The sequence below is a fragment of the Lissotriton vulgaris genome, chromosome 10 (genome assembly GCF_964263255.1).
Source record: "Lissotriton vulgaris chromosome 10, aLisVul1.2, whole genome shotgun sequence".
NCBI lineage: Eukaryota > Metazoa > Chordata > Amphibia > Caudata > Salamandridae > Lissotriton > Lissotriton vulgaris.
In genome coordinates, this window is record NC_141698.1 from 938,336,346 (window position 1) to 938,362,399 (window position 26,054).

Genomic DNA, 26,054 nt, shown 5'->3' on the forward strand with positions numbered 1-26,054 from the left:
TGTCACCTGCAAGGCACTCCTGCAACACAGATAGAACCATTCTTCAGACAACTCTCCAACGGTAGCTACGTTGTAATAACTGACCACAGCTGTTGTGGAATGGTGCCAGGAGAATGCTATCTCGTAACTGTTACTTCCAGGGTTGTTTGCTGTATGCAAGTATTGTATTCAAACAGCAATCCAGACATGGAGGCGGCAATATGGCCTTATGTGAATATCTCTTTTATTCGAATTGACACTTTAAGCAGAATGAAGTCTATTCTTTTACAGACAACTGTGCCATTGACCTCATCCAAAGAAATGTATGATCTGCAAGTTGCAAGGACAGCGGCAGAGATACATACTCTTTTTTTGACAAATTACCCCGTGCATTTCGCAGAAATGTTAAGTCAAATTTTAAACATGTCTGATACCAGTGGCATCGCACATGTATTTAAGACAATTTTTTCGGGACTGTTAACACCATTTGAAACAGTTCTGGGCATCTCCCGAATTTTGTCCATTCTGTCTTTGGCGGCCTACCTTTAATTTTGGGACTCGTAGCTGGAATTTTATTCTTGTTCCTTCTGCTCCGATATGGCAAGCCAATCCACAGACAAGACTCCAGCAACGATAGAATAAACGATCCTAGCAATACGATACCGAGACCGCATCACTAAGGTCCTCGGATTGGCCCGGCTAAGAGATCTGAGTACAACTTGGTTTCTTTCATTCAGACCAATCTGGCAGGATTGCATCTTTCCTGTGCTTCGATGTCTGCTATGCGGAGAAGAAAGCGTGTTGGACGTTTGTCTTACACTACCATCAGCAGTACCAATGGATATCGATACTTTGCTTTGTCCTGTAACGACTCATGCAACGTGTTGTCCCCAGCGGCAACCTATCCTGATGACGGCATTCGTTGAGACTTTACCACTACGAGTAGGTGGCGGTGAAGTACGAGAGGAAAGCAGCACCAAACAGGTACAACCTTCTGTGAGCATTGCTGATCCAAACATCGATGATAGCAATCACGCACAGAACTGCACAGTTTCAGTATTTTCAAACTTGGTCGAACTTTCACCTGATGTTGTAGACCAATTTTTTGCAAGCCTGTCTGATATGATGTTCTCCCCTGAACAACGAGAATAACTTTTTAAAACAACAAGCTCACAGCGTTCCCTGAACTCTGAATTTGGCCTTCAGTTCTGTTAAACAAAGCAACTGAAAACATTTGGAACTATATATTTTTTTTTCCCCTGAAAGCGAAATTATTTTTCTTTCAAATTAAAAATATTTACAATTTTTTCCGGCACATGGTACTTTGCTTAAAGTAGAACTATTCTTAGAGAACAGAGCTTCTATTTTTAGAGACGTTAGAGACAATATTTTACCTCAGCCTCTAGCACATGTACAGTATCGTATAAATAATATGTGATGAAATGGTCTCGACCTTCTCTTCTGTATACAGAGCCATTTCATGTGTAATTTTCGCAATTCGTTCAGCTGATTTATATGCATATAACTGAATGATAACGCTGCTTGAAAAACGTACAGTGCCAATACTCATTTTCGTGTATGAACCATACACCATTTCAAATGCAATTATGCATTTTGGGGTGGGTTGGAAAACACACATGCATCGTATGTTTAATATTGCTTATTTTTAGTAATGATGGACATTAATACGTGGAGTGGGTGTTGTATTTCTATCTAGGACCCTAATTCGATATTCCCGATTCATGCCCTTATGTGGTTATAATAAATAGTATCCTTATAAAGGCATAAGAATCATATCCATATTTAGTAATAGCCCATGCAGTCCAAAGCACCGCAAGGCTACTCCCATAGACTCCTAGAAAGCACAACGCATTCTTATAACAAACCAAGCCTCCAGCAGCCCGGGAATGCCCCCTGCTTTTGTTTTGATTTGCACAAGAACTCCTGGAGTCCAGAAAGAACTGTTAGTTCTTAGTGACGTCTTATGTCCAACCTTATGTCAAACCCGACACCTTTCAGGTATAAATATACCAACGTTGCCTTAAGCAAACACACGGTGGTGGGGAGCAGAGCGACGTTCTACTTGTCCGAGAGCCCAGCGGTTGCCAGAGCCGATGGAAGCCGACCCTCCCTTTTTTGACGCGCTGGAGAAGCTGCCTTTTCTCATGCCGAGAAATCCATATCAGGTGTTCCCAAGTCACCCTCGCGGGTTGCTGGAAGATCGAATCCTGAGAAGTGAGATACAAGACCTCCTTCATTCTATAACCAAGGTACGGAGCTGATAAAAACCTTAGAGAGAATTCGTGATTCCGATACTTGGCAAAATCCTAACTTAACTTAAGACTGCAACTTACTTACTCCATCCCACGTATTAGACTTAGGTCAGGTACACAGGGGTAGGCGTATCTTAGAAGCACCAGTTGAGTTCGGTAAAGACCAAACACAATAGGACCTTCCTTCTAGATAACGTCAGGCTGGAACCCGTCAAGAAATGTTGCTATCTAGGGATCATTTTCTCTGGGGACGGGGGCTGGACTAGCGAACAGGAGTCTGTAAATTCAAAGTTGACGAGGAACATCAACAGTATCTTTAGATTCGCAACCAAGCTGGGGAATCGCAGAATCAAAGAAATTATCCACATTTACATCATGAGGTGTCTGTCATCTGCATTGTATGGGGCCGGCATTTGGGGACACAATATAAGTAGCTGTAAGCTGCTTCAACACCAGGAAAACCTCTTCCTAAACCATATATTGTGTACCTCGGCACCCGCTTCCATAGAGATCTTACACAGGGAAGTAGGTCTAGCTTACGTTGGAGATCTGGCAGCACTACGCCCCCTATCCCTATGGAGATCTATCTGATCTAAGTCAGAAACAGAATTCACCCAAATAGTCATCAAGGACTGTTTAAACCTAGACAACTATATGCGTATTCCCTGGTTTAGGCACATTCGGTTCTGGTTTAAGACAGTCTTTAACCACGATCCCTTTTTGAATCCAGAAATGGGTGTCCAGGTGACAAAAAAGGGGTTGAAAGATCTGTTCCTGGAAAATGCTAAGAAGGTTAGGTCCTCTAGATATGTATCCCAACTCACATATGCCTTCTATAACGAACATAACACCAAAGAAGGTTTCCAAAAATATTTGTCAACTGTCATCAGAAGTTCTCACCGTTTTGTTTTGACTCGGTTGAGACTGGGCACTGTGCATCATTTAGTGTCTTTCCCTCAAATCAAAAGGAGTAGCACTTTGCCCTGCCCATGTGATGGAACATCCAAACAGAGCTGTTGTCACTTTATGCTTTTTTGCAAATGTTATATTCCTTATAGGAAACTGTACCTAAAGCCTATATTCTTAAAATTTAATATAAGAAGAACCAAAGATGCCTTACAGTTAATGTTTGACTTGAGTAGCACAGAGGTATGCTTCCATGTAGCTTTTTATATTTTAAAATGTGTTTCCAGTAGAAAATCCATTATTTTATGATTCACATTATCATGATACTATGATTTTAGTAATATTCTGTTTACTATCGATGTATTGGTGCTATTTTTCTAAACCAATCGACTACACTAATTAGATGAAATCGTTATAGATTATGAATTTTAACATGTTTTTAAATTTAGGAACTATATTCATGAACGTTATACGTGTCACTCCAATTTTCCCTGACAAGCTTTGGGACTTCGCACTTTGACACTTTATTTAAAGGAAATCCTGTAACAACGTATTAATTGCCTGTAATGCACTTTTGGGTGAAATATCTCAATTTTTTCCTTTATAAATTGACTTACCGATCCAAATTTGTGAACATCTTGTATACGTTCTGGATCCTATATGATAATGTAATCCTTTTATGATGTATTATATGTATTTTTCTGCATGCTATATGGTTATATTTCATATACTGACTAAAGCATTTGAAACTGAAACTGAGTTCGTTAGTCAATGTTTTTATGTATGTATATATTTTATCCATTTTAAAGTATCATATGGCTAAGAAACCATATCAATGATTTTACAGTATTATTTCATAATACTACTTTTACTGTACGCACTTTACTTTATGATAAGTATTGCAATTGTGGCAATTCATTTCTCTTGCATGAGAAAGAAGACTTCTCAATAAAATAACACCTTTTATTGAAAACGCCCGTCTCTCTATTTCTCTGCACTCTGGTGAAATTAAGCATGCACGATTGACTGAGTAAAATAGCTGTCTATTGTTTTCACACGACTCTAGAGATACACTCTTTATTCTGAGGGAGCAAAGTTGTCATGTTTATGCAGTTGTCAGAAACTAATCCCTTCTTGTCTAAATCAGGACGGTTAACCCTTTCCTGAACATTCGAGAAAGTTTCTAGTGACCTCTGAGCTAGCTGGCAAAAACGAATTAAGTCTAACATAGTCAATAGAGACTTAGATGACCTCAGTCCTACGTCTACACTGCTGTTTATGTTATTCCAATGCGCAGAGCCTATTGGGAATATAGGAACTGCACTACACCACAATATAATTACTTTCCCTAGCTACATATCCCCTTTATTCAACAACAATTGTCCCATTGTGGGTCCGGGCAGTGCTTAATTTGTAAAACAATAAGTGCCAGGACTCATGTCAGGATGCAACTGCAGCTCGCCCCACCCATTGCTCCTGACATCGCTGCCAATGATAGTGACAACACAACTACTAACCATCACACTCTTGCAAGTGTGGCAGTTTGGATTATTTCAGGCCCCTAAAGCTATAAGAATGGCTTGGGCAGCAGTAATGGTCATTTTTAATGTATACTGAATTAAGGGCTGTTGTGGTCATCTGTAAATCAGCCATACAGCGCCCCTTTGTGGTAGACTGTCACAAGCGCTGGTGTTGATAATTAAGTGCCAGTGCTAGCACCGGAAACCCTTGGCTCAAATTACGCACCGGGTCTTCGGCATTCAGTAAAAGGTATGGTGCTTTTACCTGATGTCTTCTCAAAAGTGGTTGCCCACAGAACTGCCAAGGACAGTTGCGGCCCATGCAAGTAACAGTGGTGGGGTCAGGTGAGGGGGGGATTTCAATGGACAATGACAAGGGGAAATTAATTATTTATTTATTTCCCCTCGTCATCATCTCTCAAAATCTACCTCAAGCCGGCCCCACAGCCCCAACTTCTCTTACCTGCACGGGCAGCAGCTTGCCAAAGACCACAGTCCTGATTTCAGAGATGCTGTTAACCATGTGTTGCTGCTCAGCACAGCTCCAAAAACCAAAAAAGTGTTAACACCTTCAAAGCGATAATGAGGTGGGAGTCTCTAAGTAGTATTTAGTCTGTAATGCCTCCAATCTGCCATACATTGGAAAATACAGGGATTGGCAAAGTAATTCCCCATAAACATATCAATTCACTATAAGCAATACTCATAGCTTTAAGTTCAAGATAGAAAGGAAAGGGTAACTTGGCATTTTAGCTGAACTGGTCCTTATTTCACATAAAAAAGAATGGTGACTCAGGAGACACTTTAGAGACCTGAAAACCAGTGTACAGTACCATACGAATGATGGTAATCCAGTACATTCTATCTGTTAAATACACTCTCAAATAAACTGCATCAGAAAACAACAGCTGACACTGGTATGGAAAGGACCCCACAACCCAGACACCCATTGTAAGTCATTCTGGGGAGCCTCCAAGAAAACACTTTAAATGTACATTACCTGTCATGGAACACCCCCATTAGGATAATCCTCACCCTTCAAACCCCAACGCACTTCAATCTGTGATTTCTATACAAATCCAGCAGAAGAAAGTTTCAGTGGATAAATCATAATTACAGGCATCAATCTGAACAAGGTGCCTGGAGCTCCATTAATTGGCAGATGGTGCACAACATAAATACCCACTAGCAAAAACTAACATATCTGTTATAACATATCTGCATAGTAACATATCTATACAGTTTAAAATCCGTTTGCATAACTCTTTCAAAATACTCTACCCACTGAATCTGTTTAAACCTGCTATGAGAAACTACAAATACAAGGTGATTAGAGAACAACCTGAAACTCTCATTCCTGATAAATACTAATGTGACCACAAAACAGATGTTATTGTCTTTTCTCATAACACTGCACTGTAGGATACAATTTCTTCAATTCAGCTCAAGGTGGCTGACGTCATAGGAATTCTTTGAAGCAAAAAATGCATGTTGCACCTTCACTTAGCTTTAAGGAATCTCTTTTCATCTCTAATGACAGCAATGGGAAGCTTATGATTCAGTCCAAAAAAGATAATCTATTATTGCAGTAAATCAGCAAACAAGGGCACAATCTTGGCTGACCACAAATCATATGCAACTCCTACCAATTTGTTTTCCTACATCACCATTCTGACTGAACAAAAACACAGACCTTCATTAAAGGATCAGCAAATTGAGCACAGTAACCTTAGCCAGGTTCATCAGGAAACACTGGCAATTCCATTCATTAAAACTGTGAATTCTACTTTACAATATTTGCTGCATATTTGCAAATTGCAGTAAAACACATCATTCACAGTATGGTTTTAACTTCCTTACTTTCAATGAGACATCTCACAATATAATGAACTGTCTCCTCCCCTTCAACTACTCAATCATATGTATTGACCATGAGGACAGAGCAGGTAAAGGGTTGGGGGAATACACAACATTTTAATTTAGTGCAGGTAGATGCTGACTCTTGCTCTTCCTTCCAATGCTTAATTGTTGAAATTCAATCAGAACATACCTCCTCAATCAGACTCAATGTCATTTATCGCTCTCTTAAGACCAGTATGGCCTTAACTGAAGAATGAATTGGGGGTGTGGAATACAAACGTAATATTTTTGTTTGCAACACCTTTATTACAGGAGACTTCAACCTCCACTGGAGACAAATAAACAATGGTGAAATAAACATGTTCTCAACATTGCTTTGAGACAACTTCCTCATTCAACACTGCTCAAAATCTATGAACATCAAAGGAGTATCCCTTGACCTCTTAATTGTCAAAGAATAATTTATCTCAGCTAGCAACCAAATCCCTGTAGATTTGTCAGATCACTAACAGTTTCTTTTACTGCAAACTTCAAATACAATACTACCTGTTGACAGATAAGAAAAGAAGATGACTTGGTTTAGGCAGCCATATAATCTTGATCTCAAACTTCACAGTACAGGCTCGAGAATGTCTCTCGGGATCAATCCTAATGATGATATCCACACCTCATCCAATATTCTTACTCACTGCTCAGTGATCACTCTGGACAATCTAGTCCCTCTAACAAGAAACAAAGAATGCTTAAACCTTTTGTGTCCTGGTTATCTAAAGATGCATTTAAAGAGAGAAAAACTTAAAAACTTTGAAGACAAATGGAAACAATCACTCTACACCTCTCATTTTGAGTTTTCTGGGTATCCAGAAGACATTATATAAGAAACATCTTCCAGACTAAAGACACCCATAGCAAATCTTTGATAGACAATTCCAAGAATGAGTTGCCTGAAGACAGCTCTTTGAGGTGGTCAAAGCTTTCAATAATCCTCCTTATTCCTCAGAGTGGAAAACCTTCAGACTAAATTTGAAGAGTCTGCTACATAAAACTATCTCTTCCTCATGTCACAGACTCTATGAATGGCAATTATCTCATATATAAAGCTGAGCCTAAATGGACTAAGTCAACCCTTTTTCAGGAAACAATCTATTAAAAATCATAGCTACAATTGAGCTCTCCGATAACATCCTGGCCCTGATCCGTTATAATGGGCAAAGATTTGAAACCATACCCTCTGCCTCACTAGGCCAACATGTTCAACCTCTCTCTTCCACAAGGAGTGGTCCCTGAATCCTAAAAGATTGATTAGGTTGTCCAGCTTCAGAAAAAGGGTAACAGAGTTTGTAGTATAGAGGGGGGTTGTTAACGCTCACAGTGTTATGTAGAGTGACAGTGGCAACATGTAGGGTAATATGGTGGGCAACAGTAGAATCAGCCAGAGAACCACGCAAGGAGTCACCACACGAATGAAATGAGAAAGAATATAGAATAAAGAATATCTTGCCTTATATCTAATATTTTTATATACTCAAGACAAGACCAAAAATGATAATAAATCCACAATACAGTACTTAGAAATCTTCAGTTATCAAAATAACCTTGAAATACAGTTCCTTGAAGTCAATAGCTCCATCAGGGCATTGTGAACAAACAAATCCAATCAGTTCTGGCTGACCACGGCATCGCAGGCCAGCTACAGCGTTGAAAAGACCTGCAAAGCAGTACCTTTAGAAATGCAGGGCGTCGGCGACCTCTCATTGAACTTCTGAAAACACGGCATCCGCAGGCTTCAGTTCCCGGAGGTCGGTGCAGGAGTCGCCTGGCCCTTGAAGTCACATGTGTTGCAGATCGAACTCCTCGCGTTTGAAGCCAAGAGCACTGGCCTCGGTGCTGCGTCAGCGTCAGTAGGCATCACTGGTGAGATCATTGATAGTAGTATATTGAAGGCGGAGCACCACAATGTAAATGAGAGGGTGAGCACAGAACTGCATCAATTCAACATCATTGTTTGTTCGAAGTGTGTAAAATGCCGCAGCATCTATCATATGTATGAAGATGTAACTAGGCGAGTGGAATACGGGCTCGTTACAGTAAGAGTCCCCTGTTTCAAACGGTCCGGGTTGTAACAAAGTGAACACCCGCTCTTTAAAATATTTCCATTTTCGCAACCCTGATAAGTTGCTTTCCTCGAGGAAGCGATCGTACTCAGTAAGTGCTCAATCACCCGCAATTGTGTTCCCAATGACCAGGCGGACCAATAGAAATTATTCTACCATATTTATGCCTTGATGAAGTCTCTGTGTGGGACGAAACACGTGTTGGCGATTTACGTGCTGGGAGAATCTTTTTATGAAATTTGAATATTAATAAAGAAAAAAATTAACGAAATCTGAAGAGGACTCTCTTTGAATTCACCTTGGATTATTTGGACCCTTTTTCCGCCTAAATGTTGTGTTATCCTTTTAACTCTACCGTCTATGATAGTTAGAGTTTTTCTGAGGGCGTAATACATAAGCCAAGACTAAAGTATTTCTGACTGTTAGGTGTGCTGTAATTAGAATCTCATCTATTAATAGTTCTCCTTTAGGTCACACTTCCTGTGTGAGCCTATATAGCACCTTGAGGTAGTAGGTGCCTTGAGCTTCTTTAGCACCCATTTCATATGAAATTCATTTGACTGTATTTATATATTTCGCGTATTTACTTGTATGTACTCTAATATTGTTTTTGAATGAATGGTGCGGACGTTTCCTCTGTGAACACTACTACCTAATCTTGCTGCAAACTGCAGATCTGCCACCAAACATGCAACTGAGCTGGCAGAAACAATCATCACACACGACATAGACATTACGTTCATCACCGAGATATGGTTAAATGATCTCTCCTACCCAATCATGGATATGCTGGTACCACCTGGCTTCACAATCATTATTAAAGACAGAAAGGACCTACGAGGAGGAGGCACAGCAATCATTCATAAAAACAACATCTCCATAACGGAAACCGACTCCTTCAACTACAACTCTTTTGTATGCATAACCGCCAACATTAAGACAAGTAACAAAAAAACACTACTTTTTCATCTACTCTACCATCCACCAGGCAACACCAACACATTTGGCGAACACCTATCTGACTTGATTGCCAATTGCTCACTCCGAGACGCAAACAACCTAATTTTGGGGGACCTCAATCTACAATGGAACGTAGAAAACAACTCGCTAATCCAAACCCTTAAGAATCTCCTCCACACCAACAACCTCACATAACATTGCTCAGAGGAAACTCTCAATAGAAGAGCGATTCTAGATGCCATTATTGCCCAAAGAGACATAGCCATAATAGAACGCATCCTGCCAGTTGACTGGTCTGACCACCACATAATTTTATACCACATCAACCCAACGTTCCAAGAGCAATCCCTCATGACTAACCCCCACAAATGGGTGAGAAATCTAACTCAGATTCCCATGGCCGATCAAGAAGAAAAGGTAAGCTCTTTCCTTCACATCCACACTGAGGATCTCTCCACAGCAGAACTTATCTCTCTCTACAGCAAGAAGATAATGTCCCTTTAGACCAACTAGCACCCTTGAAATTAAAAAATGTCAGGAACATCCCATCCAGATCCTGGTTCAACACAGACATCAATGATCAAAGGAGACAACTTAGAGCTGCAGAAAGGCTCTGACGGAACAACCCCTTCAAAATCCTCCACGACCAACTCAAATCAGTTTGTGCAAAGTACAAAAACCACATTAACAACGAAAAATCTGCATTCTTCTGCAACACCCTGAACAACGCAAATAACAGGCCAAAAGAACTCTTCAACCTCATTAGGCAGCAAACTTCCAAGCCCCCGACTTCCTCAGGACAGGCCTCCAAGAGCATTGTGACAACTTTGTCAACTCCTTCAGTGACAATATCACAAGATCGAGCTTTCACTGGATAACAACCTCTGTCCCCCTCTCAAGATCTCTCTTTGAGGGACAAAAGAAACTCCCCCCTAAACCCTGGAAATCCCTCAACCCCAACCCGGAAGAGGAGCTAGTCAAACGAATTTCTTCAGCCAAACCTTCGTCTCATGTCCTCGATCCTATACCCGTCCAATTGCCCAAAAAACTTAAACTCAGCCTACCCCCGCTCTGGAGCAAAATCATAAATAGCTCTCTAAGAACCGGAGACATTCCAGACTGCCTGAAAGTCAGCCAAGTCACATCATCACAAAAAAAATCAGACCTGGCCACCAATGACCTGAACAACTTCAGACCCGTCTCCAACCTCTCTCTCATATCCAAATTCCTAGAAAGGTGCATCCTACTACAACTGACTCAACACTTGGACAACATCAACCTTCTAGACCCCCACCAATCAGGTTTCAGAAAAGGCTACAGCACTGAGACCGCAATCCTTAATGTCATAGACAATATTCACAATCACTCGATACGGACCAATGCTGCTCACTCATTCTCCATGATTTATCGGCAGCCTTTGACACGTTGACCACAATCGTCTCATTAAGATCCTTCAAGAAAGGGTAGGTGTGGAGGAGGTGGTTCTACAGTGGTTCTCCTCTTTCCTCCACAACTGCACCAGAGGAAATAAAAATTCAAAATGTCACATCTGACTTACACCCCGTCAAGAGGGGTATCCCTCAAGGATCCGTACTTTCACCGCAACTGTTTAACAACTACATGGAACCCCTCACTAACATACTCAAAAAAGCCAACATCCCCTTCCACCTATATGCAGATGACAGTCAGATCTTTCTTGAAACCTCCTCCATTGCCCATATCCAGAGACTCAATGACACTCTAAGAGTAGTCCAACACTGGCTAACTATAAATCATCTAAAATTCAACCAAGACAAAACAGAAATCCTCCTTATTTCCAACAAAGATAAGAACCCCCAAATCTTAGAATGGCTAAAAGCTATTGATGCTCTCAACTGAAATCTCACCCTGGCTAACTCTGCATTTAGAAAACAACTTGAAACGTGGATATTTGACAAATAATTTCCCACCCTTCTTCAAGCGCCTTGAGACCCTCTGGGTATGTAGCGTGCTATACAAATTTTTGACTTGACTTGACTTGACTTGTAAAATCGCTGGGAATCACCCTAGACCCAAAACTCGACATGGCAAAACACATCAAGAATTCCGCACAAAATGCCTTCCTCAACATGAAACTACTCAACAAAATAAAACCCTTCATTCCGCACAGAGACCTCAAACAAGCGACTCAATCGCTTGTGCTGCCCAGACTTGATTACGGAAACGCAACCCTTACTGGGATAGTGAAATCCCACTTAGCTCCCCTCAGAACAACTCTCAACGCAGCAGCTAGAATGGTCACTGGAGTTAAGAAATTTGAGCACATCTCACCCGCGCTCAGAGAACTAAAATGGTTCCCTGTCGAAATGCGGGCCAGCTTCAGAACCGCCTGCCTTACGCACAAAGCCCTGCACACAGGGAAACCTGAATACCTGAACTCCGAACTCAAGAAAGCTGGCCAGGTAAGGAACCTCAGAAGCACCCTCCCTACTCCTCATTCCTTTCAAAACACGCAAACAAAAAACGCAACACGGTCCTTCACTGGAAATGCACCTAAAATCTGGATCCAGTCCATATCAAGACTATCTCCACATTTGTAAAATCCGAGAGACAACTCAAAGACCTCTTCCTCAATCGTGCGCTCCCAAACCGATAGCTGCTGCCGAAGCTCACAAGCCAACACACTGCTGCATTCTGCTATTGGGTCATTAAGTCTTCTACCGCCACCACTTCCACGAGCCCTGCTGCTTCCGCACCTCACCTAATGCAAGTTAACAAAGGAGACTCAATGCAAGCTAACAGACACACAACCTGTATACTACCTGACCATCGTGCAACAATACTGTACATCACACAGAATTTTCCCAGCAACATGAGCCTATATGTATACTTAGACTTTATGACTCTCGAATGATAACTGTTGTAAAGCGCTCCAATACCTTCGGGTCTGGCCAGGGCTATATAAAACTTCTAAATAAATAAATAAAACATCTGGTGTGGCTTCCTGTCAAAAGGTGGAGACGGCATTGTCAGAGGCAGACCAGGCCCATTCATGTGAAAGGAAATCTCCTCCCCCTACTCTAAATTCAGACCAGGTCTATTCAGCCCTTTCCTCAACCACCTAGACTCTATGGAGCCTTTGCCCCTCTCCAGCCCCTGTTATCCAGAACCCAGACAATCAATCCAGAAAACCCAGCAGAGGCTTACTGGATGGCTGAGCAAGAAAATACCTACTTTCTAAACCTGGTATTTTCAAACACAGAATGTAAAAATAACCTTTACTAAAAGATGCCTGTTTAGATTCTGAGTTCAGGCATACGAAATTGTATTTCTCTACCTAGTTTCTAGGGCCAGTTATGTTTATAAGATGTGATAAACAAACTCTCCACTCTGTCCTATGGGAACAGGTAGCCTTTCAATAGAGAAAAACGAAATTGACAGTAATTCACTATCAGGACATGCCACACACATCAGGGCATGTCCTACCTTTCACATACACTGCACTCTGGCCACAGGGGTACCTTGGGTCTACCTTAGGGTCGACTAACATGTAGAAAAGGGAAAGTTCAGGACCTGGCAAGTGGGTGCACTTGCCAGGTCGACATGGCAGTTACAAACTGCATGCAGACTCTGGGATGGCAGGTCTGAGTTACCTCGTAACCAGCTATTTCTGTGGGTGGCACAACCCATGCTGCGAGCCCACTAGTAGCATTGGATTTACAGGCTTTGGCACTCTCAGTGCACCTTACTAGGGACTTACCAGTAAATCCAATATACCAATCGTGGAAACACTAATCCATAACACAATTTACAACAGGAGCACTTGCACTTTAACCCTGAACAGCAGTGAGAAAGGGCACAGAGACAGTAAACCAGCAAAAACAGAGGAGGTCAGAAAGCAAAAAGCCAGGGGAAACATGCCAAAAGATGTCAAGTCTAACAGTGATCCTAAGGGACAGTATATAAATGTACTTGGTGTTCGTCTTATATATATACACTTATGTTGAATATTTTGAGTAAAAAGACCTGTGTTTGATATAAAATTATTTGAGATTCATATTTGTGTATTTTTAGAATCACAACGCTCAATTGTGACTCTTTAGCGCTCTAGAATTTTGGCGAGGTATCTGCATATGTGTAACTGAGCAGGCAGGTTGTCTTTATTTAGATTGTGGTTTCTGTACCCCTGTTCCCCTGCCTTGGTATCGTGGTTTTCAGGGGTCCTCTCTTTGCATGTTTAAGTAGTTCTAAGGAAACTGATCTTCGCTCACGCTTTCCATACTGGAGGAATGGGGACATATATAAGCGCACATAAGTTGCTAATGCACATAACAGGGTGTACTCTCCAAAGGCATGGCAGAAAAGATACCACAGTGATATTACAAACCACGCAGTATTTTAAGATGAACAGAAACAAATTGTACTAAAATACAAATACATCCAATAGGTCAAGCAATTGAAGATTAAATTAATAATTCTATTTGAAGCATGTGCAGAGTTCTGATTGCAAAGTCACCCCGGTGCTTAAAAACAACTAAAGGAGAAAGTTCGCTTCATTTGGGAAAAACAAAGCAATTAGGATGTCAACATGAGAATCAAAAAAGCCACCAGTGGGAAGGTATATCTGGGTGCTCTTATGGTAGTCATTGACCTTTGACCGCCGGTTCTTCAGTCACTGATGTTTAATAATGAGTCACTTAGTCTGTCAGGCTAATACCCAGGGGAATGAAGTCCCAGTTGCTGCTTTGTTGTTTCAGTGCTAATTTTAGAAGGTTAAAAATAGATTAATATATCTGTTTGGGAAATGCTAAAAATAGGCCCTGTAGGTGGCTTTTTTGGAAACAATTGACCTCCTGTTTCTGTTATTGACAGACCCAGACTGTTGATGTGTGGTGACCATTATTGACCGAAAGGTCCCTTGATTAGGGTTTGGTAAATTGCTTTATAAAATGTCCTCCTGATTAAAGGCTGGAGAAAGAACTTGAACCAAGAGGCTTTGTTTACAATCCGTTCAGGCGCAACCAGTGGAAAAACGCAATAGCAGAAAAATGCATGTTGATACCGTTCAAGGATAATATCTATGCTGCTTATTGGATTTTATCAATAATGTTAGGGACTGAAGGGCACAAAATTAGTACATGGACAATTAAAAGTCCTGTAAGACTGCCCAGCACGTGCAGTTTCTTTCTGGGCATCATAGGAAACATTTCAGAGTACAGTCTTATATGGTACATAACTATACATTTTTCTGAAACAGCCTAATTGGCAGGGTGCATGCATCCAGCATTACTCAGCATAAAGCTATCATGCTCTCACCATAGCTTTTTAAGTTCTTAAAAAAAAAAAAAAAACCTTTTTTGTGTTTTTCTCGAATAAGTGTTTGCTACAGGATACAGAGTGTTCTACATTTGTTTCTTGTTTCTCAGCTTCGGCAGGGGAGAAGCCAGATCTAAAAAAAAAATTGTTTGAGAATTTTCTTGCAAATACATTTTAGAGAAGCATTGTAATGCTTTATGTGTTTTTTTCAGAGGGGTTCGCCATACATTCAAAAAGCTTTTACCTGGCTAAAACGTACAGGGAAAACCTAATAATGTCTACCCATTTTACATACCCAACTCACTTGCTCCCGCATTGGTATTGATACACACATCCGAATGAGGTCATTTGATCGAGCATTACCAGCTTTTTGTTCAACAATTTTATGTGAAAAAGAGAGATACTCGTCGAAGACTGGGTAGTTGGGGGAGCTCTAAACCAAGTTGCTGTGTTCCTTCATCAATGTCCTAACTCCTAATCCGCATATGGGATCCACTTTCTTTTCATTGCAAGTTCTCTGTGAACTTGAGGCCGACATCTTTCTGCTTTCCCCTCTGCCATTTTGTCAAGCTCTGGGGCCCACGGTGAAGGAAAGACTTGCGGCCCATATATTGTATTCACAAACCACACCTATGATATGAGCCCTTCCTGCCGTTCCATATACTTCCCGCTCTATTGGTCTCTCCACTTCAACTTGATACATTGGGGCTGATTTACAAGAAACTGGCGCATCTGTAGAGATGCGACAGTTTCCCTGCGCCAGCCTGCTACACCCTTGCGCCACCATGGATGCCCTATATTTAAAATACGGCGCATAATGGCGCACGGGTTGACGGATGCGTCAGAAATTCTGACCAAAAGTCACACATTGCTGGAGTCGTGTCGCAAGCACGATGCAACTCCAGCAATGCATGTTGAGGCCTATACTTATTATACTGCATCACTCCCTACGCCTGCTTTAGCAGGTGTAAGGTTTTGACACAGTGGCGTCCTAGAAGTGGCGCAGTGAAATATTGAAGATTTCACTGAGTCACTTTTAAGAGGATTTTCTGTGTGGGAAATCCCATCCTGCATACATTATAACTGAAGCAGGTATAATGTGACCCAGGTATTTACAACATGATGCCGCTTCCTAAATGTGTCACGTTGTAGATTGGCAGCACTGTTTATGCCACCATTGCGTCACAAAAGTGACACAACAGCGGCATAAAGGTATTGCAATGGGCTTGTAAATCTACCCCATTGTTCCTCTAGTAAAAGCGTGGTCGCCATCCATCTTTTCTGGAGATTGTTAGCTTCTCGTGCCCGGTCAGTTTGTGCAGTTTTACTAGTTTTGCTGTTTGCTGGAGTGGTGATATATGCAAAAGAAACAATTGATGGACGGAATGCTGACAATGCAAATAGTCAGCCCCAGTCACAAGGATCTGGGTTTAATCCTTCATTCTTTTGCTCACCAAGCCACCCCAGTTTGGACCCAGCCATATGCAAATCAGTCTTGACCCTGTTCCTTGTGGGAACAGTCCAGCCCGAACTGCCAAGCCTGGTCCTCCCTGGACTGGAAACAAGCATCCTGGTACCGGTTTCAGGGCATCACCCTTCATCAGCCAGGCTAGCTTGAATCCAGTGGTGTAGTGAGCATGGGACCCATGTCTGGGGATACCCTTTCCACTTAGGGCGAAATATGCAAAAGAAACAGTTGATGGACGGAATGCTGACAATGAAAACATTCACCCCCATTCACTAGGATCTGGGTTTAGTCCATCATTCTTTTTCTCACCACACCACCCCAGTTTGGACCCAGCCATATGCAAATCAGTCTTGACCCTGTTCCTTGTGGGAACAGTCCAGCCTGAACTTCCAAGCCAGGTCCTCCCTGACAGGAAAGAAGCCTCCTGGGACCGGTTTCAGGGCATCACCCTTCATCAGCCAGGCTAGCTTGAATCCAGTGGTGTAGTGAGCACAGGACCCACGTCTCTGCATACCCTTCCCTCTTAGGGCAACATTTGCAAAAGAAACAATTGATAGATGGAATGCTGACAATGCAAACGTTCACACCCAATCACAAGGATCTGGGTTTAATTCATCATTCTTTTGCTTTCCACACCACCCCAGTTTGGACCACGCCATATGCAAATCAGTCTTGACCCTGTTTCTTGTGGGAACAATCCAGCCTGAACCTCCAAGCCAGGTCCTCCCTGGACAGGAAACAAGCATCCTGGGACCGGTTTCAGGGCATCACCCTTCATCAGCCAGGCTAGCTTGAATCCAGTAGTGTAGTGAGCATGGGACCCCAGTCTAGGGATACCCTTCCCACTTAGGGCGACATATGCAAAAGAAACAATTGATGGGCGGAATACTGACAATGCAAACATTCAGCCCCATTCACAAGGATCTGGGTTTAATCCATCATTCTTTTTCTCACCACACTACCCCAGTTTGGATCCAGCTGTATGCATATCAGTCTTGATCCTGTTCCTTTTGTGAACGGTCCAGCCCAAACTCCCAAACCAGGTCCTCCCTGGACCGGAAACAAGCATCCTGGGACCACATTCAGGGCATCACCCTTCATCAGCCAGGCTAGCTTGAATCCAGTGGTGTAGTGAGCACAGGACCCATGTCTGGACATACCCTTCCCACTTAGGGCAACATATGCAACAAAAAAAAAATGATGGACGGAATGCTGACAATGCAAACATTCACCCCCAGTCACAAGGATCTGGGTTTAATCCTTCATTCTTTTTCTCACTTCACCACCCCAGTTTGGACCCAGCCATATGCAAATCAGTCTTGACCCTGTTCCTTGTTGGAACAGTCCAGCCCGAACTTCCAAGCCAGGTCCTCCCTGGACAGGAAACAAGCATCCTGGGACTGGTTTCAGGGCATCACCCTTCATCAGCTAGGCTAGCTTGAAACCAGTGGTGTAGTGAGCACTGGACCCACGTCTGGGCATACCCTTCCCACTTAGGGCGACATTTGCAAAAGAAACAATTGATAGACGGAAGGCTATCAATGCAAACATTTACCCCTAATCACAAGGATCTGGGTTTAATCCATCATTCTTTTGCTCACCCCACCAGCCCAGTTTGGACCTAGCCATATGCAAATCAGTCTTGACCCTGTTCCTTGTGGGAACACTCCAGCCCAAACAGCCAAGCCAGGTCCTCCCTGGACCGTAAACAAACATCCTGGGACCGGTTTCAGGGCATCACTCTTCCTCAGCCAGGTTAGCTTAAATCCAGTGGATTTAACACAGATCTTTTGACTGGGGAGAATGTTTGCATAGTCAGCATTCCGTCCATCATTTGTTTGCTGTACCATTTGTTTGCTGTAACACTTTTCGTCCTAAGTTGGATGGTATGCCCAGACGTGGATGCCTTGCTCAACATGCCACTGGATTCAAGCTAGCCAGGTTGAAGAAGGGTGACATACCCTGAAACCGGTCGCAGGATGCTTGTTTCCATCCAGGGAGGACCTGGCCTGGCAGTTCGGTCTGGACTGTTACCATAGGGCACAGGGCCAAGACTGATTTGCATATGACTGGGTCCACACTGGGGTGGCATTGTGGGCAAAAAGAATGATGAATTAAACCCAGATCTTTTGACTGGGGGAGAATGTTTGCATTGTCAGCATTCCGTCCATCATTTATTTGCTGTAACACTTTCTGCCCTAAGTGGGATGGGTATGCCCAGGCGTGGGTCCCTTGCTCACTGTGCCACTGGATTCAAGCTAGCCTGGCTGAAGAAGGGTGGCATACCCTGAAACCGGTCCCAGGATGCTTGTTTCTGGTCCAGGGAGGATCGGGCCTGGCAGTTCGTTCTGCACTGTTCCCATGGGGCCCAGGGTCAAGACGGATTTGCCTGTGGCCTCTCTATCCGTGCCTCCCTTGTAACTCGAGAAGGGAAATAGATAAATGAGCGACTCGTTGCCCACTCTTGAAAGTGCCTGCTCAGCCCGCCCGCTAGTAAAAACTTGATTCTCAAGGCGCGACTGATTAATTGTCGCTCCTTGGTTAAACATTCTTTAGACATAGCCCAGACCCTGATGGACAACAAGTGGGATCTTCTCTTCCTGACGGAAACCTGGCTCGGGGAGGAATCTAATCCAGCCCTGTGTCTGGCAATTCCCCCTGATTATAATATTTTATGCGCCAACAGACCGAGTCACAATCATGGTGGAGGTGTCGCTTTTGTCTTTAGGCTCAATGGACTATCTCTTCCTTCCCTTTAACCCAAATTGAATCCATAGAAGCATTACCATTTTGTATTAAACTGGCTTCTAATATCACATTCTCTGGTTTGTTAGTATACCGCCTTCCAAAATCTAAGACATCCTTTCTCCCGGTCCTTCTGGACTTTGTGCTCCAGGCCAGCTCCTGCTATGCGAACTTCACCTTACTCGGTGATTTTAACATTCATGCGGAGAATGACACTGACCCGATCAGCTCTAATTTCCTTTCTACTCTAACAGATGGCGGATTAATTCAACTGATCTCCTGCCCAACTCATAAGGCCGGTCATACACTTGACCTCATCTGTTCCAACGTGATGGATATCTCTATTAACAATCCTTACCCAGTGATTTGGTCAGACCATTTTTTTATTCCCTTTTCCATTCCTTTAAATCACCAGGACAGACCCATGTTACCGGCCAAGACAGTTGGCCGCAACTGGAGTAAGATCTCTCTGGACAGTATAGCTACTTATCTCTCCTCTACTGCCCCTATGGATGGCCCGGATTTGGACACCAGACTTATTAACTTCAATAGCTGGATATCTTCCGCTATTGATTTTGTCGCCCCTACTAATCCTATAAAAACATTTCGCGCTGCCCCCTCCTCACCCTGGTACTCAGATGAACTCCGTAAGTATATTCCGTAAGTCCATTGACGCTCAAATTGTTTGAGCGTCAATGGAGACTCTCTTACTCCCCTGATTGCAAACTCAAATTTAAAAAAGCTCTTAAAGACTATCGGAAGAAAATAATTGATCACAAAAGAAATTATTTAGAGGAGAGAATAAATAAAGCACAAGGCTCCACAAGAGAAATGTTTAATACAGTTAGAGCTTTTTACTGACCCCATGGCCCTCAAACGCCAATCCCCGGTATCACAATCCCTTTGCACCTGCCTCTCTGATTACTTTGAGGAAATAATTGCAACCATCTATGACCATTCAGGTACCACTGAAAAACCGGTTGTCCACTTTGATTCCACACCGGTGTTTTCGGACTTTGATGAGATCACCCTTGACCGTTCTCTGGCAGAACTTCAAAAATGTAGATCTGGCTCACCAGCCGATCCATGGTCGGCCAGGCACTACAAAGCTCTGGCCCCGCTTCTTTATCCTACGCTAATCGGCATATGGAATGACTCTCTCAAGACAGGTATTTTTCCAGATTCCTGGAAACATGCCAAATGGGTTCCAATTCTAAAGAAAGCCAGTGCAGACCCAGATGAACCCGTCAACTACAGGCCCATCTCCTTGCTGCCCGCCCCTGCCAAGGTCCTTGAAAAGCTGGTACATCAGCAACTAGCAGGCTTTTTTGAAACCCATGACCTTCTACACGACTCACAACATGGGTTTAGACCAGGCCACAGCACCGAGTCCGCCTTAATAGAGATGGCTGATTCTGTACGATGGAGGCTAGATGGGGGTTCGAAGGCGGTGTTGGTGCTGCTTGACTTGTCGGCAGCAATCGACACCGTCTCTCACCCTGTCCTGCTCGATCGTCTCCGGTCTAAAGGCATTCAAGGCAAGGTACTGGACTGGCTGTCCTCTTTCCTTTCCAATCGGACTCAGGCAGTTTTCACCCCCCCCTTCACCTCTGACAGTCGTCAGCTTAAGTGGGGAGTCCCTCAGGGCTCTTCACTGAGTCCCCTTTTATTTAATGTTTATTTCTACCCCCTGGCTGAGCATATATCTCAGTCAGGAATCAAGGCAACCTCTTATGCTGATGATATTCAGCTTTTATTTTCTTACGAAACTCCCACCCATGCTACATTCGATCCATTAAAAAACTGCCTCCGGAACATCGCCCATTGGATGGATGACAATTTCCTGCGATTAAATGTCGGAAAAACAGAGGTCCTTTTTTTCCATCAACCCTCCCCGCTGGATTCGAACCTCTGGTGGCCTCTTGACTTGAGTCTCCCCCCCCTCCCCTAAGGACTCAGTAAAAAACCTATGGGTCAGATGGGACTCATGTCTCTCGTTCCACAACCAAGTACAGATGGTATCTGCTGCTTGTTTTTCAAAAATCCGGATGGTTAAGAAATTCATTAATTTCCTCCCTAGTAACACCAGAAAAACCATTGTACAGGCACTAATAACCTCACACTTAGAATATGCCAAGGCCTGTACCTAGGGCTCGCTTCCGGGTTGTGCTATCGACTTCAGACAGTCCAGAATGCGGCAGTCCGACTGGTTTGTGGCATCTCTCTCCGAGGATACATTTCACCACATCGACGCAGTCTACATTGGCTCCCCATCCAAAAGAGGGCAGAATTCAAAGCCCTTACTTTGGCACATCGTGCTATCAAGGGAAAAGGATCTGCCTATCTTTCCTCTTGTCTCCGTCCTTATAGAAACGCCTGACATCTCCAGTCCAGCTCAAAACACCTGTTGTCAAACCCCAGATTTAAAAAAGCCCGTTCCGGAGGAAAAACTTACCATGTATGTGCCTCATCCCAATGGAATAAACTCCCTATTTCCATTCGGACGATTCAGGAGGAGATGCCTTTTTCGGAAAGCGCTGAAAACCTTCCTCTTTTTTTAAAATCACTGATGTAAGACACAGCAAACCTGCAGACGCGCCGGGACACCCAGTTGGGGTAGCTGTGCGCTATACAAAACACACTAAATAAATAAATAAATAAATGGCTGGGTCCAAACTGGGGTGGCGTAGTGGGCAAAAGAACCATGGATTTAACACAGATAATTTGACTGGGGGAGAATGTTTGCATTGTCAGCATTCCGTCCATCATTTGTTTGCTGTAACAGGAGTGATGATATAGGTACTCACCATACCATGCAGCATTAGCTGTGCTGTTTTATCTAACTTTGAGCTATCTGCTGCATAGTACACCAAAACAACAAACACCCTCTTCTCACATTGTATATTATTCCAGCCTCAACTATAGGCAAGTAGCTAACCCGTGGGTCTAGCCCGTATGGGATGTTAACTGGGAGCTTCTCTCCTCTTCTACATCTCTCTTTAGAACAGAGGTCTTCAAACTTTTTGATGTCGAGACCCCATGGTCAGATGTTTTTATGCGTAAGGACCCACTCCTGACAAAAATATTTCTAGAACCTGGTACTCATCATCAACAAAATGAACTAAACTGAATGGAGAAGCACTTCCTGCTTTAATGTTATGTGGTTTGACTGTTTGTTTTAATTTCTTTTCTTTTTTAACTAAGCGTGCTACAGAAGTAGCACGTTTGTCCAGAACCGTGCCTACTCATCAAAACTTCCTACCTCGAGTTACTGCGTACTCGACCTCTGTGCACTGTTACTGAATGTAATCTACTTAAAACTCAAAACAAGTTAAATACTTTTCTGCTCACTTTTATCTGCAACAGATATATTTTAAATGAATCATAAACTTTAACACATTCTAAATTAGCGAAAATAATTCTCATGAACAATAAAGCTTCAACTTATGCTTTATCTTTGATTCACAAAAAATCAAATGAACATTTCCTCGAATTTTTCAAAATAAATTGTTCATATGTTTACAATCGGTGATCAAACAATGAAATTTCAACAAATATTTTAATCATTTCCTGTCGATGCCCGATGCATTTCGAACCCAGGTTGGGCTCTTCCTCAGGGGCCTGAAAACTGAACATATATACAACTTTGTTGACTCTCTTCAATATAAGCAAACTGAATGTTGCATGAATTCTTTTTCTATTAAAGTGTCCATTTCTTACAAGGAACACGGTATTACTAACCACAATTTCCTGATTGTGCGCCGTTTGACGAGAACCAAAACAATTACAATGAAAAATGATAAAAAAGGTGCATGCAGTGACTGACTTCCTAGTTCTTGAGACCCCTTCACCCCACCTCAACGAGTGCATGCTTTTTTAATAATATATTACTCACTCGAATCCCGTTTTCAAATGCCTCTTCGCTTACCTCTGTATTTCCAAAACATCTATTTCACATAGAAATCCTCAATTCAAACGTAACACCTCGTGCACCTTAAAAAGAACATATCCTCGAGGTGAGACCAGCTCCAATCTATGCAGGGGAAACAACCTACCCATGCCACTTTTCAAACCCTTCCCATGTTCCTCCTCATACCTGATGTTCCGAATTTCTACCGTCTCTCAAGAGCCTCAACAGTGTGAATTTTCAGGTAGCTTCCCGGTCACACTAAAGAACTTAAACGTCTTAGTTCGCCGGACCTTCACTGAAGAAGGACTACGCGCCCCTCCAACACCGTGTGCCTTAAACATCAACATAGTCTTACTAACTCTGATCGCCATCGTGCCATAAACATCAACATAGTCTTACTAACTCCGATCGCCATCGTGTGATAGCAACAAATATTCAAAACCCATCCCAACGGATGCCGAACTCTTTACTACAACTTACAGTGCTCGGGAAAATGAATAAATAAATAAAGAGTGAAGAATTTAAATGAAAAATGGTGCAGAATTTGAAAAAACACAAATAAGACAGTCAAACGTGGTTTTCAGTTTTTCCATTATTAAATACAAAAACAGCATGCTTCAATCCACAGGTTCAGGGTCACATGGTTCAAACCTTTCTGTATCACAAGAAACATATGTAATCTATTTTTTCATTGAGACCCCTAGGCTCCTGTGTGTCTAAGCATTTGATCCAATAAATCTCCCTTTGAAGCAGGGATCTAGTTAGATCCATGCCTTCATGCGGTTTAATTTTCTCCAGAACTGAAAACTGGATCTGAGCTATGTTGTGTTTGCTCTCAATCCAATGTCTAGCTAGGTTACTTTTAGTATTTTGATTTCTGATTGTGCATTTATGTTCCGATATACGGATTTTGAGTTTTCTCTCTGTCTTTCCTACATATAGTTTCCCACATGGGCATTTTATGTAGTAAATCAAGTTGTTGGAATTACAATCAGAATCGTGATATAATGAGATGACCTTTCTGGTATGCAGGTGATTATCACATTATGACAATGGACACAATTTGCACATCTTTTCAGTCCTTTATGCTCTTTCTGATGTTGAGATGGTGCTGTGTTGAGAATTTCCTTCAGGTTTTTTAATCGTGGAAAGGCAAAAATAGGTTTTTGTGAAAAAATCCCTTGAAAATCAGGTTCATTTTGTAACAGTACCCAAAGATGAATCACGATATTCTTTATCTTTTGTGAACTTGTAGAAAATTTAGAGACAAAAACTTGTCTTTCCATTGCTTTTTGGGGTTTTTGCTTAAGTAGATTGTCTCTATCAAAAGTCAATATTCTGTTTTTGGCTTTCTCTAGAACCTCTTTAGGATAACCCCTTTCCATATATTTCTGATGTTGAAGTTCCAAATGTATATCCAAATCTTGCTTGTCCGAACAAATCCTTTTAATTCTCATGTACTGAGAAAACGGCAAGTTGTTTTTTAGAATTTGAGGGTGAAAATTTTAAAACAACAATGAATTGTTGACATCAGTTTCTTTTCGAAAGACTTCAGTGTGAATCTTTGATGCTTTTAGTTTGATGGCCACGTCTAAGAAAGAAATCTCAGCCTCACTGATGGTATGCGTAAATTTGATGGTCAAAGGTGTAGCTAAAAACAAAGGGCCTCATTTATGAGGAATTGGCATAGGCAATGCCCCAAGTCTTCTTGATGCGCTGCCCTACGCCAATGTGAAAGGGCAGGAATACACCATATTTACGAAATATGGTGCATTCGTTGTCCTTTCCCCTTGCGTTGGCGCACAAATTGCTGCTTAGCATCAACATAGTCACGATTGTTTTTATGCAGGAAGGTCCACATTCCCTCACAAAAACAACCCTGAGAGGTGTTTTCCTCTTTCTATGTGAGCTGTAGAGTGCAGCACAGATGGAAAGGGTAAAAAACGAGGAGAAACGTTATTACTGGGGAGACATACGTTTTTGATGCTGCTCAATGTTTACCTGGTTTTATAAATATGGGCCAGCATCAAAATCCATGGGTGTTGAGTGGGAACCCTCACACAGGTCCCATGAAACACCTCCTTGATGCAGAGTTAGGCAAGGCAGAGACTTGCTCTGCTTTATCCTACTCCATATCTATGAGGTCTTGCAAAGCCATGCAGGGTGACTGTGCGCTGCCTCATAGGAATGTTTGAGAAGCTTGTGCCACCGGAGCATAAAAAAACGAATGCTCTGGAGGCACAAGCCTCTCGTAAATAAGCCCCAAAATATTCTTTACGTTTTTTTAGGTCTTTCATAACTGGTACTTAAATATACAATAATGGGCAATATATATGAAAAATAAATGTAAAAAATTGTTACTCAGTGGGGAAAAGCAATGTAGTACATTATGAAACCTCTATTAGTTAATGCACTGCAGAGGTCTGTGTGTAACCAGAGAGACACAGAATTAAATATTGGTAGGTACAGTGGAGAATAGTATATTTTTAGTGCTACAAGGTCAAAGCCTGTGACAGAAAGCACTGTGGGTATGTAAGTCATTATTTTATACTTGCATTACATTACACACAGTAAAATATAGACTGATACAAAATGTGTAAATAGTTTTAAAATAAAATGGTGCTTCCAAAATGTAGATTTTAGTAATACCACTGTTTGCGATTCCCAATGGGGTCGCAAATTGCATGCCTCATGAATATTAATGAGGCTGCTGCAACTGGCGACCCCATTGGGAATGGCTGGCATGCCCAGGGATGATAGCCTGCTGGGGTCAGCAGACCACAATGTCTGGGACTGCTTTGTCATAAACCAGTTTTTTCAAGTATACTACTCATGTAGTGTTGCAGTTGGTAAAACTGCGTAATTCCCACATCATTTGATTGCTGAATGTCACCTTTTTAGTGCGAGACGTCAGGTGGCAAACACTACAGTTGCTGCATGGAAAGTGTCCAGCAGGTAACACTTGTAGGGTTTTCTGTCCATCTGATTTGGTGTCATTTTTGGGGCGTGTGTGGACAAAATTAT